This window comes from Myxocyprinus asiaticus, chromosome 22 (assembly GCF_019703515.2).
Source record: "Myxocyprinus asiaticus isolate MX2 ecotype Aquarium Trade chromosome 22, UBuf_Myxa_2, whole genome shotgun sequence".
NCBI lineage: Eukaryota > Metazoa > Chordata > Actinopteri > Cypriniformes > Catostomidae > Myxocyprinus > Myxocyprinus asiaticus.
The window spans coordinates 14,939,411-14,955,488 of NC_059365.1; the positions used below are offsets into that span (position 1 = coordinate 14,939,411).

At 37.8% G+C, this 16,078-nt stretch overlaps 1 protein-coding gene across 1 annotated transcript in view; it reads right to left on the reverse strand.

Moving 5' to 3' along the window:
* The window catches only part of pcdh11 (protocadherin 11), a 218,459-nt gene that overhangs the window by 128,538 nt on the left and 73,843 nt on the right, over positions 1–16,078 (reverse strand). The window lies entirely within an intron of this gene.

The following is a 16,078-nucleotide window of genomic DNA, read 5'->3' on the forward strand; positions in this document are numbered from 1 at the left end:
GATTTAATGCTGTAATACTTATGCATACAGTATGTCTGCCTTTGGGGTGGGTTGGGCGAGTTATTCCCCATGTTTGAATATGCGTACATCCCTTTGCACAGTATACAAACAGCAGTATGTCAGATGAGTAGGTTGTCCAAAAAAAATCAGTATTCGTGAAACAGTAGGCAAAAAATAACCAAATGACCAACTGCATCTGCTGAGATTCTAAAGTATGCAACCAGTGGACACTTTGCTATATCCCGTAAAGCCACAGAAGCTGGGGAGCTGTCAGTTTTAAAAGGTTGAAAAATAAACTGTGAGCCGAGTGGCTCTTTTCAAGTGAAAATGCTAAAGGATCTAGAAAGTTGTTCCTTGTGATTGAATATGAGTTCTTTAAAGGAATGCTCCTGGTTCAATGCAAGTTAATCTCAGTCGACAGCATTTGTGGCTTGTTGATTACCACAAATAATAATTTTAACCCGTAAATTGTTTTTATATATATATATATATATATATATATATATATATATATATATATATATATATATATATATATATACCAAAAGTTTGGAATAATGTACAGATTTTTCTGTTTCGGAAGGAAATTGTTACTTCAATTCACCAAAGTGGCATTCAACTGATCACAAAGTATAGTCAGGACATTACTGATGTAAAAAACAGCACCGTCACTATTTGAAAAAAGTCATTTTTGATCAAATCTAGACAGGCCCCATTTCCAGCAGCCATCACTCAAACAACTTATCCTTGAGTAATCATGCTAAATTGCTAATTTGGTACTAGGAAATCACTTGCCATTATATCAAACACTGCTGAAAGCTATTTGATTCGATAAATGAAGCTTAACATTGTCTTTGTGTTTGTTTTTGAGTTACCACAGTATGCAATAGACTGGCATGTCTTAAGGTCAACATTAGGTCAAAAATGGCAAAAAAGAAACAGCTTTCTCTAGAAACTCATCAGTTAATCATTGTTTTGAGGAATGAAGGCTATACAATGCTTGAAATTGCCAAAAAAATGAAGATTTCATACAAAGGTGTACACTACAGTCTTCAAAGACAAAGGACAACTGGCTCTAACAAGGACAGAAAGAGATGTGGCAGGCCAGATGTACAACTAAACAAGAGGATAAGTACATCAGAGTCTCACAGCTTGAGAAATAGACACCTCACATGTCCTCAGCTGACAGCTTCATTGATTTCTACCTGCTCAACACCAGTTTTATGTACAACAGTAAAGAGAAGACTCAGGGGTGCAGGCCTTATGGGAAGACTTGCAAAGAAAAAGCCACTTTTGAAACAGGAAAACAAAAAGAAAATGTTAGAGTGGGCAAAGAAACAGACATTGGACAACAGATCATTGGAAAAGAATGTAATGGCTGACTCTACGCCGGCAACCCTGTAAGCATTTTTATCACATAAATCATTTTGAACAGAGATTTTATCACACTAAAAATGTGTATTTTAATGTTTGTAGAAATTAAAATACATTAAAATAATGTAATGGACTGGCCCTATTCACATCCATTGTAAGTGCCTTACTGTAATTTTATTTATGTATTTTAACAAAAAAGTGGTGAGTCAAAATTATTCTCTGTGGTAATCAACATTATTCTACAAATGCTTTCGACTGAGCTTAACTTGTTTTGAACCCTGAACATTCCTTTATTTACAACAACTGAGTAAATTGCTTTTGCGGTTGTCATTAGTTTGTCATGGGTCAAAGAGAGAATGCAGTATGTCTGTGAATGTATTTATACTACACACCTCCACACCTAAAAAACGTTTATGTCATCAGTGGTCAATAAGTAAAATCTCCATTAGATTCAGTACATACTATGAAAGTGAAGGAATTCAGACGCAGTCATTCTGTTTTCTTGGGATTTTCTTCCTGCTACCATTTTAGACATCCCCTATTTCAGAAAGAGAAATGGTACATGGTTTCCAGTGTAAAGTGTGGGCTCTCCACTCACAACAGTGCATCTGCCTCAAAGTCCCCCGGCGCTGCTATCAAAGTACCTTTTTCACTGTTGATCATTAGCAATTTAAGAACCTTAGGCAACTCTGAGCCCTAAAACTGAATAGTATAATTTAGTTGAGCATTTATAATTTATATATATATATATATATATATATATATATATATAAAGGGGAATTTGGCTTGTGACTGATATGGGGCCTGTGAATTCAATAACTGTAAGCCAGATTGTTGTGCATTTTTGCAAAAATATCCACCGAAGGAATTATTATTATTTTTTTATTATTATTGTTTTCTAGGACCATTTTCAAGTAAGTCCTCTGCCAGATAAAATCCACTACATCTGAAAACAATTATTTTGATGTGGCTTCAAGCGATGGAAGCTTTCAATTTGAGTGGTCCACCTGAAATCATGATAAGGCATAGTTTTGGGCACAAGCCATCAAAGAGTGACTGAATATCATTTTAATAGCAAAAAACCCTACCAGGCAGTCTAAGTACCCACCTGCCATATTCTGAAATAAGTCCTGTCAATCATATCCAGTCTAAATTCAAAGATTCAGAGGGAAGAAAGAGTTATAGATTGTCTCTGCAGTTTTTGGACTATGTGTGGTTTGCAAATAAGCTTAAAAAAGGATGAAGTTTTGCAAGTGAGGAACATTTTTATATTTTTATACAGAATATACTAGCATAACAAAAACTACATATTTTAACTACATTTATATTTCCTGATGGAAATACCAGTGATTGCAAGACAGCAAAAGAATAGCATTAACATTTAAAGTAAGTTTAGTTTCAAAGCTGCTCATCTGTGTATTCCATGGCACAGAAAATTTGCATACTATGCACAGTATATAAACTATAAATGCAGAAATAATAAAAGTAGAATGGTAGTATGCAATTTCGAACATAACAACTGTGCACTCTCAGCAAAAAAAGTTACAGCTTAAGGCACTGGGATGGTACCCTTGTTTTGGGTACATACTGTATTTGTACCCTCAGTGGGGTTATGACATGAGGAATCAAATTTTCCTTGATCTTTTGACATATAAGAGGTCACTGTACTATAAAAACATACTGTATGTTTCAGAACTGAAAATGTCCTCCTTATTAGAAAAAGAGCATTTATGGTTCAAGCTACAAAAACGGCTTGTTTGGAATTTGTGGAACTTGTGACTGCCTACTCAGCAAGTCATCAACACCTATTTTTCGTCATTACACCCTTGGCCATGCCCACTGGTGCTCAGTCAGTCACATAAGTGAAGAGGAGAGCGATTGACCTGTCATGGATAATTCATCCAAAGAGGACTTATACAGGACACCTTCATGTGGATTTAAATATTTTTCTATATACATGTGGATAGCTTTGACCGTTATCATGCCTCTCGCGCCACTTTTAAAAGACGAGATGTCAAGTTAAACTCTAAAATGGAGACGCATCTCTAAAAAGATTTTAAACGAGGATCAAAATATATAAATGTACCTTTAACTGTGCACAATAGGTCCTTAGGGTACACATATGTAACCAAAATGAGCTGAATTTTGAAAATTAGTTTTAATTAGAGGTACATAAATGGTCCCCTTGAGGGTACCACCCCAGTGACGGCCCTCATACTTTAAACGGTACATTTTTCTTAGAGTGAATTTGCAGTGTAAAGGCTTCTATTTGGTTAAATAGATGTAAGAAAGAAAAGACCAATCACAATTCATATGGACATATGACATCATTGTTTTCATTTACATTATGAATGCTGGTCAATGAGAGATTTTCACATTTGAATCATAAAGTTTACAAAAACAAACATATCTGAAATAAGACTGTATCTACAAAACAAAGATTACATTGGAATCTGTGCATTGTGCAATGGAGATGGAGAAGAATATAAAATACATCATATTTAAAACAGAATGAGGACTATCAATGGAGTGTTTGCTTGTAAGAAAGTAGCAATTTCGTCTTCTTGTAGGATATATTGCTTTATTACCACGGTCTGACACTATATTATGAGACAAGAGGTTTGATACTAATTTATAGACATCTAAGCAAATTATTTTTGGTTTTAATCTCCTAATACCTTCCAGAGTTCAAATACTGTACTCTCATGAAAATTTGCATGTTCTGCACTGTTAAAGAGGAGTCTAATTGTCATGAAATAATGCTTAAACTTTCCAAAATAGTGAGCAGGAATGAACACAATGGAGCAAAATGGAAACAAAGTCATGTACTCATCCAGTTACCCATATTGATATACTGTTTTATTGAGGATTACAGTATTTCCAGTGGCTGGGGACTAAACGGTGCTTGCCGGAAAGATCCAACTACATTTGATGTATGACCACACAACTGGAAATACAAGGATGCTCAGAATATGAACATAGTATTTCAGTGTAGTACTTGTCTGTGCTTCCTGGGTGTCCTGAAATCAAACAGCTCAGAGCAGACATGTACCTAATATTAGTATTATTAGAGCAAGTTGAGTTATAAGAGACTAGACAGTTTTTGTTTTGTCCAGCTGTTTAATATAATTTTGAATGAGTACCGTACTGTGGTAGACTTTAATGTGTCTTTAACAGATAGTACCTCATTTTTTTTTTAAACAAAAAAATCTCTGAATATAAATATATTTTACATATCATGAATAAAAAACATAAAACAGAATAAATGGACTGCCTTCCTCAGACTCCCTAAAGAGTGCTTACTATCCAAAATAAAGGCATTATGAACTTATTAAAATTATATACTTTATGTTAAATTTCACCAAGCATAAACAAACCTCATCATTAGTATGCATAAACACCCTTCACTAAAGTCATGTGCATATATGAGGCCAGCGTATATTTGATTTGTGCCTGTGTGTTCAGCTTGTCTAAACTTAGTTCAGATTGCCAATTTGGTGTGCTGTGTTCTAAAGGAGTGTTTCTTGGCATGTGCCTGGTGGTGTCTCAGACCAATTTGTCATTCCAAGCCGGCTTTGTGTGTTGCCAGCAGTGAGACCATGGCCATGCGCAACTCTGATCTTGGCAGCAACAAGGGACAGGGCAAGTGTTCCACACACTCAACTGTGGGACAAATAAACAATTCTGCCTGCTGATCCTTGTCTCTGAGGGAGAGAAACAGAAGAACCAGCTTTGCCTGACTTCTCCTTTGCTCCAGAAAAGAGCTCATCCACTAGAATGTGTGTGACAAGATACAGCTCTCTGAATGGTGCCGAGTCTCGGCTGTGATTTAGTGTCTCATTTATGAAAATGTTAACTGGTATTTGGTCACACTGAATAATTCATAGTCTACGGAGATTCGTGAAGAAAACAATACTTTCCGTTGCCTTCGCTTTTTACAAATATTTTGATTCTGGGATAAAATGTGACACAGAAATCACACAAGGCACACTTGACCCAGCTTTGGTGTGTAGCCTTAATAACTTGTCTTTAAAGCAAGTCTTGATGTACTTTTGTTTTGCTTTATACAAAGCTTAATATGAGCACTCAGAGACTTATTTTTGCTTTTCTTTCTGTTTTGTTTTTGCGGCTAAGTGGTTTATAAACATATTGTTTGGTTGAGTCATATGTTGCTTAAGCCACAGTCGCACTTGGAGAAACTCAAGCCTGGCTTATAAAATATAAAATAACTCACTCACTGCGGGCAAATGTATGTCAGATTCACATGGACCAATAAGGATTTTAAAAGAAAAAGCAAAGTGATCCTCACTGGCACTATAATGCTTTATTTGTTTTTATTCTTTCAAGTGAATCCTTGTTTTTACTCGCTCCCATTTCCCTTTCTTTATGTGCTAAAAAGCTCTATATCATATATAGACGTACAATGCTATCAAATAACAGCAGTCTGACATGTCTAAGTACTGTCATTCTATGACATTTAAAACCATAGTGGGCCAGATTAGGACAGATTCAATTCTGGAACAAAAGAGAAGTCAGAATTTGATGTGAAATTGGTAACGCATATACAAATTGCAATCTGTTAACTCAGTTACAAAGCAGTCAGTCCAACTGTTGATGGAGATGTGAAATTGTGATCTTTATGTTGAGAAACATGAGTCCAAACCTAAGGTGATGTGTGCATTTTTTTCTATGTCAACATAATTTATCCTATTCCAGTTTATTGTGCAGAAACAACAATAAGTAAGCCATTCATTGGATGATTTCCCCAAAAAGAGGAGACAATGTGGCTCTTCTGACCAGGCCCATTTAACAACAACATTGGCTCAACCAATGCCGTGAGTTTGGGACAGGACTATCTGTTTATCCGATCAATAGAAGAGGGAGGTAGTTTTTTTGGTTAAACTTGTGCAACCCCCTTGAATTGCACATAACATGTACATGTTAGTATTTCATGTAGTACCACATTTGTCCTATAGAGTGTGATCCAGGGTATACAGAGCAAATTGATTGCATCATTTCAGACAGAGAAGCCTACTGAGCATGCACACACACGTTCAAAGTTAAGTTCCAGAAAAAATGCTGATTTTATAATGTTTTCTTTAATTAAGTGTACAAATTCTCACATCAAGAGTATTAGTGGGTTGTTGAGTTGATCAATCCATCTCTTCATCAAAGAAAAATCAGTTGACATTCATGATTACTGATTTTACAAGAGCTCTGGTGAGTTTTCTTGCCTATGCAGTGTTTCCCCTATATGCATTTTGCAGCGGCACTGCGCCACTGCTGAATTATGAGCGCCGCTGATGGGATTAAACATTGTTAATTTAATATTCTTGACGCAACATAACGCTTTCCAGCCCTAGTCAGCTGTGCGCTTTCTACACTGCGGAAGGAACCCCACCACACACACACACAAATACACGCACTTACTCACAGTGAAGTCACCACATAACACGTGTCAAACTCGCTTAATTTCATGTGGCCTGCAAGCTCATTTCTGAAACGTAGGATGGCAGGGGATCGCAACATTTCACTGAACAATCAGTTAGCGCTTTCCTCGTGAAAATAAATGAGGCTTCCCCTGTCATCTGTATGTTTGGAGCACATTTTTCTCACTTCAAAAGCGGAATGAAACAGTGCTACATGGGTCAATTATCAACACGGCTCAATCATAGCAGCACGAGGACAGAGCAGGTGGGGTAATTTGTGGACTAGTCTCAACTGAACAACAGACTATTTTAAATGTGCCTGTGAACCAGTGAGATTCGCAACAGGGATCGCGAAACCCGTTTGAATGCAGTACAGAATTGTCTGTTGCAAAACTCTTATGTCTCGGTGATGAAACTAGTTTAAAAAACAGCCCCCACATTCTAAAAGCATTGACAAAGAAAACAGGAGAAAATATAAATTAGAAGGCTTTTCAATTCTCAGATCACAACGCTTACAAAACTTTACCATGGATTTACTGCAGTAACACTAACTGTACTGTATTACCTATGGTAGTTGTGGCAGAAAAACTTTGTAAATGTATTTAGACTGCTGTTTTTTCATTACAAAAATGTCATAGATCTTTATATAGAAACCATAGTTACTAACCATGGTAGTGAGGAGCCATGCATTGTTTTACCTATGGTTACCATTAACTATTAAAAATATAATTGTTAAAACTATGGATACTACGGAAGAACTATAATGCATTTTCATAATTATGGGCAAGCTATCAGTCTTCCATCTGTGTAAAATCTGTGCTCTTGTAATGCTCTCTGATTGTAGGAAAATATAAGCTGATTTGTTTGCCTTCAGAAATTCCAAGACATGACTGTAGTTTAATTAGTAGGAGCCTGCTGAAAGGAATCTGTAAAGAAGACCCAGCTTATTCACACTGTCAGAATATTTCAATTTAGCCATATCAAAATTAGGTGTTCATTTTTTCCACAGATGTTACTGTTGTTAATATCATAATTTTCATCTGCATCCCAACCTCAAAATCAACAATTACACAATTACAGAATTACATTTACACAACTACATATTGAGACATTTACACATTTCAAGGACCAAGGAACCTAAACACCAATGGACATTGGAGAAATCTTTCTAAAGTGAACGGACATTGAAACTTTGTGAGGAAAACATTAATGAATTACATTGGGATGTTTATTTTATTTATTTTTTTCTCCCCTTTTATTGTTGCATTGTTAATAAATGTGCCAGCTGTTTCCCAGAGTACTGAGCCCACTTCATTTATATCCTCCTAGAGACGAACCTGTATAAGTATTTGTTAGAGTACAAACACTTTGATACCTGTTACAGCAAGACTCTTTTGTGGCGAGCCAGCCAGGAGGATTATTACAGCCCGGTCACAATTTACATTATTGAGACAGTGGAAAAATGTAAAAAAAAAAAAAAATTTCTGTAAAAAATAAATAAAGTGATTGAGCACAATGATTGTTTTGGATCTTGAGAAATGTTGCAATGTCAGAGCACAATATCCATTATGTGTGTTAGGCATTACTGATACTAACACTGATGATGATATTATTGCAACCCCTGAGAAATTTGGAGTCATTGTGAAAATAGTGAGAGTAGCACCATTACAGTGCAGTTGGACAGTCCACAGTTTTTGTAGAGTTTGATACATACACTCCAGTTACACTCCTTGAGCCTGATTTCCCTCTAGAAATTGAGAATGTTCGAAACATAGCAGTTGCATGGCATGTTGATAGAATCAAATTGCTAGTACATTCCACTGAACAGTCCCATGCCCAAGCTGTAAGTTCTTCCATTGAGCCAAGTGTCAGCAGTGATGATGCTGTCTCCGAATTGACTTCTTCTGACAACAGTGCCTCCATTCCAAAAAGATACATAAAAAGGCAGCAATCTAAAAAGCCAAAACCAAAGTCACGTGCCCCCCATGCAGACATTAAGCTTGATCCAGAAGGATCCAAAGCTTGCCTCTAACACACTTACCAATGCCAACCTAAACCCACCTGAGATACAGTGCATAGTTGTCGGGCATGTCATAAAAAATGATGTTTCTGCAGCACAAGCACACCACAGATAGCTGCATTCATTCTCTGGACAGGTACCTAAGCCCTAAAGTGAGGCTGATTTTGATACTTGTTTTCTTCATGTAGACCTCTTGCTACAAGATTTACTTCCCTTAGATATCCAGCGAAGGAAAATCCTAGAGAGCCTCTTACCTCCTGCTTCCGATGTGGTCAAATAACTCGGTTCCACAGCCCCTCCCAGAGATTATGTGAAGCTTCTGGATCCTGCTTGAGTCTAAAACCAAGGCACCACCTGATTTTACAGAGCTGTTGTTACTGCTCAGAACTGAGGAGGACAGATGGGCAGCAAAACTTGATGGAATGCAATGCCATCTAGGCAGTTCAAAGCATAAAGCTACTATTCACAGACAATCTGTACCTGATGTATCTCTTTACAGTGACCCAGTGTGTTGCAGGCCTACATATCAGAAACTGAGGCACTAAGAAAACAGGTGGCTGATCTTAAAATGCAGTTAAGTTCCTCAAAGTCTGAAAAAATAAGAAACGTGAGTCCAAATCAACAGACTGTGCCACCTAAAGTAGAGGTACAGGCTCAGCATGTAATGGCTAAACCACCAAAACCATGGTTTTGCTTCAGATGTGGGGAAGAAGGCCACATAGCAAGGACATGTGAAGGCTCCATTAACAGAGCTCTCGTGGATCAAAAGTACATAGAGCTAAAAGCAAAACAAGATGAGTGGAAAGTGAAAAATGGAGTGCTGTTAAACTGGACAGGGTTTAAATAAAGGGTCATACTGGGGCCCATTGCAGTAAAGAGAGTCCCAACGAACTGAACCAAAGAAAAGTTAAATGCCAAGCTCATTCCAGTGTTCCTGCCCATGACAGCGAGTTAATCTCTGGCATAATAGGTCCCAAATGCATAGCTGAAATCGTCACTGAGGGAAACACTTGCAGCTCTCTACTTGATTCAGCATCACAGGTGACAACTGTATCCAAGTCTTTCTACGATACATACTTATCCTTTCCAATCCTCTCACTTGATAATCTCATTGAAGTTGAAGGGGCTGGAACCATACTGTGCCATACTTGGGCTACATTGAAGTGTAAATACATTTCCCCAAAAACATTGCTGGCAAAGCTGAAACTGTCACCACACTTGCACTTGTCATCACAGATTACAGATTCTACATTGAAGTCCCTGTGCTTATTGGCACTAACACCCTTGACATCATGTTTAAGTCCTGTGTTGCAAACAACAACAGCCATGCTGTCTGCAAAGAACAATGTTCATACACACCTCTTGTGAAAAATGTATTGCACAGATACACCATCGAAGAAAGAAATGGTAAAGTGGGCCAAGTCAAGTTAAAAAGTAAGAGAAGTGTCACAATTCCAGCCAGTCAAACGATGGTCCTAGATGGATACGCTAGGAATGTTTCAACAGTCACCGATACTCCACTTGTAATAAAGCCACCCACTCACTCCGGTCTCCCTGGTGGTCTGCTCCTTTGCAGTTATATCCTGAAAAATCCCAGAATAACATCATTCAAAGTTCCCATTATTCTTCAGAATGAAACAGCTCACAAAATCACAGTCCCTGCTAAGTTCTGTTTAGCTGAGCTCTACATTCCATCAACTCTGTCTTCACAGAGGAATGCCCCTGTTGGGTAGAATGAAGGAAATGTTTCATCCTCCACCACTGCTGTTGGCTCCAACACTGTATGTTCTGCTGGTCATAGTAACAAGACTTTGAATTCACCCAGACTTCATTCTCTGAAGAATGGAAAGATAGAGTCACAACAAAGCTCAATTCCATTCCTGAAGTTTTTGCAATGGGTGATCTTGATTATGGACACACCACAGCTGTTAAGCATAGAATTCTCCTCTCAGATCCAACTCCTTTTAAACAAAGAGTGAGGCCCATCCATTCTTCAGATTATGAAGCCGGTAGACTTCACCTTCATGAACTTAGAGATGCAAACATCATCCGTGAGTCAGAAAGTCCCTTTGCTTCGCCAATAGTCGTTGAGCAGAAGAGGAATGGTTCGATCCGGCTTTGCGTAGACTACAGAAAATAAAAAACAATTGAAGATGTCCATGCAGTGCCTAATATTAAGGAGACATTTTCTGCATTAACAAGATCCAAATGGTTCTGTTATCGAGTTAAAATCAGGGTACTACCAGGTGGAAGTCGAAGAGGAGAATAAACACAAAACACCATTTGTAACACCCATGGGATTCTGGGAATTTAATAGGATGCCACAGGGAGTGACCAACGTGCCTAGCACGTTCCAGCATGTTATGGAAAAATGTATGGGAAGCATCTCAAAGAAGTCCTTGTCTTCCTTGATGATCTTATCATTTTCTCAAACAGCCTGGAGAAACATGAAGAATGCCACATGAAAGTCTTGAACCAGCTGAAAGAGTTTGGTCTAAAACTATCCCCAGAGAAATGTAGCTTTTTCATGAAATCAGTCAAATATCTCGGACACATCGTTTTGAAGAATGGCGTAGAAACAGACCCCAAGAAAATCTCAGCACTTACCACCTGGCCAAAACCAACCAATATCAGTGAGCTAAAATCCTTCCTGGGATTCACTGGATATTATCGGAGGTTTGTCAGATGGCCAAGCCTCTAAATGAATTGACAGCTGGCTATTGTTCACCTCAAAAGAATGCAAAAGCCTCTAGATCTGTCTCAAATGCTGACTTCAAGAAACCTTTTGGTGGTAGATGGACAACTGAATGTGACACTGCATTCCAGAGACTGATTGAGAAGTTGACCACAGCTTCCGTGTTGGGGTATGCAAATCCGAGGCTGCCATACATCCTACACACAGATGCTAGTCTCCATGATCTCAGTGCTGCCTTGTACCAAGAACAAGACTGTCACATGAGAGTGATTTCATTCATCAGCAGAGGCTTCTCAAACTGTGAAAAAAGTTACCCCAGCCATAAGCTGGAATTTTTTGCCTTAAAGTGGGCGGTGACAGTCACATTCTATGACTACCTGTATGGGGTTGAGTTCATCATCATGACGGAAAATATCCTGCTGACGTATATATTAACATTGGCCAGACTCGACACTGTGGGACACCGCTGGCTTACTACTTTGTTAAATTTTAACTTCAGCATTCAATACAGAGCTGGGAAGAAAAACCAAGATGCTGACAGTCTCTCCAGATGACCACACAATCAGTCAGACACAAATTTCAGTTCTAATGCTGAAAATGACTGCATCCAACAGTTCATTTCCCAGTTCCTGAAGGTGGAAAGTGAAACTTAATTTCCTAAGGAAGCAGTGAAAGCTGTTTTTCAAAAGCACCAACTGTATGGACTCACTGTGACGGATGAAGAGGCCACTTTACATGCTGCTCTGGAATGTCTTGCCATAGATGTTGGTGCAATTCCAGTGGAATTCTCCCAAGCTGACTTTCTTCCTGGTTCAAGCACACTTTCTAGAATGTCACAACAAGATTGGGCTGCAGAACAAGCCAATGACCCTGTTATCAGTAGAGTGATTCGCCTCTTGAACACTGGCAAAAGTCTCTCTTACCATGTCAGACAGCAAGAAAACAGAGAAGTCTAGTTTGTGCTACGAGTGATGGACCAGCTTCTAGTCATTGATGGAATTATGTACAGAAAGCACATGAACAGAGAGGAGCCATTCTATCAACTTGTACTTCCTTGAAAGTACAAAGAGATTGCCTTAGAAGCTCTACATGACTCAGTGTGTCATTTGTGGGTGGAACAGACTTTGGATCTAGTTCGCACATGGTTCTATTGGCCGAGGCTGTCTCTGGATGTTGAACACAATGTAAACACATGTGAGAGGTGCATCAGAAGAAAGGCCAAATCAGAAAAAGCATTCCACCTGGTTAGCATAGAGACCAACATGCCTTTAGAACTAGTCTGCATGGACTATCTTTCTCTTGAACCAGATGGTAAGGGCACAAAGAACATCTTAGTCATCACTTATCATTTTACAAAGTATGCAGTGGCAGTTCCCATGGCTGATCAGAGAGCAAAGACAGTAACCAAGACACTATTGAATAACTTCTTCATTCATTATGGAATTCCAGAATGTATTCACAGTGACCAAAGTCGTGATTTTTTAATCTGCCATGATCAAAGAACTTTGTCTCCTATTGGGAATAAAGAAGACCAGAACGACCCCTTTCCACCCATATGAAATACCATGGAGCATTTCAACCAAACGCTTGGAACTCTTCAAGAGGAAGATAAAGTTAAATGGCGTGAACATGTCCAGCCCATGGTACATGCCTATAATTGTACAAAAAATGACAGAGCCGGCTTCTTTCCTTATTAGCTGATATTTGGAAGACAGTCAAGCCTTCCCATAGATGTGACTTTTGGAATTAAACCTGAAGGGGAAAAGAAAGTCACTCACACCAAATATGTCAAAAAAATAAAAAAATAAAAATAAATTCAAGAGAGTTTGCAAGAAAGCTATAAAATTGCTGTGGGGTACAGTAAGAAAGCAGCTATTCCTAACAGGCAACAATATGACATGAAGTTGAGAGAATCCACTTAGCAAGCTGGAGACCGTGTTCTTGTCAAAAATGTTGGTATAAGAGGTAAACACAAGATCGCTGACCGATAGAGCAAAACCATTTACCAAGTAGTCAAGCAAATAAGTGATTCTCCGGTCTATGTAGTGAAGCCTTTTACTACAGATGGTCCTGAAAAAGTACTCCATCGAGAATTACTCTTGTCCTGTGGGTTCTTAACTTCCACCATTTCTACTGACGAAGATGTAGAGAGAAAAGAAAGAACTTCTCATAGAGAAATGCTGGCAGCTCCAGAGGAAGATGCCACAGAACTGACCTGTGATGAAGATGAAGTAGATTTCTATTTCCCACAAACCACACAAGACAGACAATATCTTACTATAACCATTGTCCGAGAAGTGCCTTTACACATGAGCAGTGGATAGGAATTCCTGTGGGACTACATTGAATCCAAATGCAAAAATTTTTGAACACTTTATAGTTGGAGATGAGGAAAATGCTGATGTTGGAATAGAGTACACACCTGCGCTTTCTGAAGGAGGAAACTTAGAGAAAGAAATGTAATGCTTAAATGAGAGGAAGAGAACAACTTACCTAAAGAAACACTGGAAGAGAACACCTTACCTGAAAAAAACCCTGGAAGAGAACAACTTACCTGAAAAAACCCTGGAAGAGAATGTGTGAAACTCACCTGTAAAGGAACTGGATTTGGAAGCCGTTAATGCCAGTGATGATGAGTCTAAAGGGGAGTTGATCGATAATAGGATAGAACCTGTTGAGCAAGAAGAGGATGAAGTGAGAGAAGGCAGAGATAACAACAGTGAAATTGTGAATGTGGAGAATACTGGGGGAAATGAGGATATACCTGTTCAAGAAATCCCAGAGCCAGAGCTCAGATGCTCTACAAGAAATAGGGAACAACCTGATAGATTGACTTACAAATCCTTAGCAAATCCCTTAGTGTTAGTCATGCATCCCCTTTTAAGTGGCTTACATGAAGATTTCACCCAAGCCCTTGAGTCTGATGATTTCCCAGAGGTCAGGTCACTGATTCCTGATAGATTAGGCATTTTATGAGTACACTACGTGCAGAGACACATGCAGGATAAGGAGGAGAGGATGTAACCCCCTTGAATTGCACATAACATATACATGGTAGTATTTCACGTAGTCCCACATTTATCATATATAGGGTGCTCCGGGGTATGCAGAGCAAAATTGATTGCATTATTTCAGACGGAGAAGCCTATTGAGCATGCACACACGCGTTCAGAGTTAAGTTCCAGAAAAAAAAAAATGCTGATTTTGTAACGTTTTCTTTAATTAAATGTACAAATTCTCACATCAAGAGTATTAGTGGGTTGAGTTGATCAATCAATCTCTTCATCAAAGAAAAATCAGTTGGCGTTCATGATTATTGATTTTACAAGAGCTCTGGTGAGTTTTCTTGTCTATGTATGGTTAAATTAACTAATACTTGCTAATTACTTTAAATATGTTGTTTAACGAGGGATAAAAAAACAGTCAGAGTTATTATTTGATGCCTTATAAAATATATTTTTGTATGTCCAATGTCAAATTGGTCAAACTGAGACACAGAGTTTAATTAATCTGTTCTTTTGTTTAATTAATTGCATCAGCCATGCAGTTATGGGTGCAAAAAAAGTTTTTTTGTGTTTAAAATATGTGTTTTAGATGGAAAACCAATGTCATACAATCAAATGTACTTGATTTATGTGTTTATTGAGCATGATCATGTTCATAAATGTCAATGTGCTGGGTTAGCACATGCACACGTGAACATTTCATGCAGTTTGATATGAAATATCAAAATGGTTGCGTGTGATCACGTGATAGATAACTATTCATCTTGTAATTTGTTATGTTGTATAACTTGGTCTGTGATAAATACTGAGCTAAAAATTACAGTTTACCAAAATGTTGCATTAGTATTGCATTGCATTATAAATGCTGTTTGTGAAGAAAAGATGTTGAAAACTATGAGATATTTAATGTGATTTGCATTATTTAGTGCAGATTTGTATTACATTTTTTTAATGCTTATTCTGCATGCTTGATCCAGACTCAAATGGCGAGACAGAACCCCAAATATGTGATTCAAAATGTATCGTGATTCCTGATCTATGGTTCATGATTCATCGTGATTCAAAGCGGATTCACTGGCTAGAAGAATTTTGCACCTTACAGCTAATCTGAGATCTTAATACACACACACTACCTCAGTAGAGAGAGAAAAAAAATAACTAAAAGGCATTTCCAAGCATTGACACTACACAATAACATTTACGCAACTACACTTTGAGACATTTACACATTTTAAGGACCAAGGAACCTAAACACCAATGGACATTGGAGAAATCGTTCTAAAGTGAACAGACACTGAAACTTTGTGATTCATGTGTGATCGCGTAATAGATAACTATTCATCTTGTAATTAGTTATGTTGTATAACTTGGTCTGTGATAAAAACTGAGCTAAATATTACAGTTTGCCAAAATGTTGCATTAGTATTGTACCAGTATTGTAAAAATAGCATGAAAAAAATGCTGTTTGTGAAGAAAAGATGTTGAAAACTAAGAGATATTTAATGTGATTTGCATTATTTAGTGCAGTTTTTATTTTTTTATTTTTTATTTTATG